The sequence below is a fragment of the Galeopterus variegatus genome, unplaced genomic scaffold (assembly GCF_000696425.1).
Source record: "Galeopterus variegatus unplaced genomic scaffold, G_variegatus-3.0.2 Scaffold2804, whole genome shotgun sequence".
Classification (NCBI taxonomy): domain Eukaryota; kingdom Metazoa; phylum Chordata; class Mammalia; order Dermoptera; family Cynocephalidae; genus Galeopterus; species Galeopterus variegatus.
In genome coordinates, this window is record NW_007728915.1 from 4,245 (window position 1) to 5,712 (window position 1,468).

Sequence of the window (1,468 nt, forward strand, 5' to 3'; positions counted from 1 at the left end):
TCAAATTTATGTTAGAATAAATGATCAATAAATCAGGTAAGTATTAAATTATGGTAAAGTTAGCATTGCCTACACCCCTGCTAACTTATGAGATCCCTGCAAGTAGGTGAATTTAAACTTTGATTTGGGTCTTCATGATCAATTCAAATGTCTTTGCAAGGATTAAACTCTGATACAGGATTCAAATAAAAAAATTTTTAAGCAAAGTATGATTAAAGGCCATGGAAGGAACATATTTCTCTGAATGGATCATGAACATTTTTCTTAATTTTAAATAAGTACTATGGCCATAAATTTCAAAATCAAAATGGTAAGTATAAAAAGGCATATTATCAAAAATTTTCAACTCATTCCTGTCTCCCAGCCAGATCAAATATATTAACATTTTTTCTTTATAGCGTTTGTTTTGATATTAGTTGTAGGAAGTTTTCGTTACTCCAGAATCACGTAGTTACTATGTTCTATTCTACATGGTTTATTGCTTTATATTTTTTGTTTAAATCATTCATACATCAGAAATGTATCTTGATACATGGTGTGAGGTAGGGAAAACTTTTTTGAAAACTATTTTAAATTCTCCTGTGGCATTATTTTTTTGTATTTTCCCTTTACCTAAGTCAATTCCCTTTATCTCTCTATTGTGGTTAAATGAAGTAAGTGTTTCCTTTAATTATATTTTTAATTTAATTTTGTAGTTTTTCGATGGCTGGCCAGTGTAGCAATCAAACTTTGGACGTTGGTGTTATCAGCACTAGTCTCTAACCAATTGAGCTAATCAGCCAGGACTTCTTTAATTTTGAAGGTAGTACAAAACTATTTTTAGGTGGCAGAATCTTTTCATTAGACACATTTTCCCCTCTTTACTTATTTTTAAACATGGATGACTAGTATTTTCCAAAAAACTCTGTGGTTAAATTTATTTAGGACTCTCTGCTGTCCACCTCCACTCTGATAACATCCCCTTCCACATTTTACATTGGCGTGTTCATTGATGTAAGTTATACAACCAGTTCAATGATTCAGCACATTAGAGGCACAGTCAGAGGAGTTGTGCAGTCGTAGCGGAGGAGCATTTTCTCTGTTCAATACTGTTTTGGTTAATATTACAGTACTGAACACTAGCTTTACTGTCTAATTTATTTTTATACCCAGCCTCCATCACATGTGTGTCTGTGATGTTTTTCCTCAGAGAGTAGCTTACTGCTTCAGGGAAGAGTCGCACCTCAGTGCTTCCTTATGATTTCTCTTTCCTTTGGGTCTCCTAGCAGAGCTTCTTTTTAATGTCATTGATCTGCACAAAGGTTTTCTTTTCTTTTTGTTTATTTGTTTTTCTTTTTTGGCAGCTGACCTGTATGGGGACCCAAACCCTTGACCTTGGTGTTATCAACACCATGCTCTAAACAGCCGAGTTAACCTTCCAGCATCTGATCTGCATAGAGGTTTTCAAGTGAAGTGATTTCCACTCTGC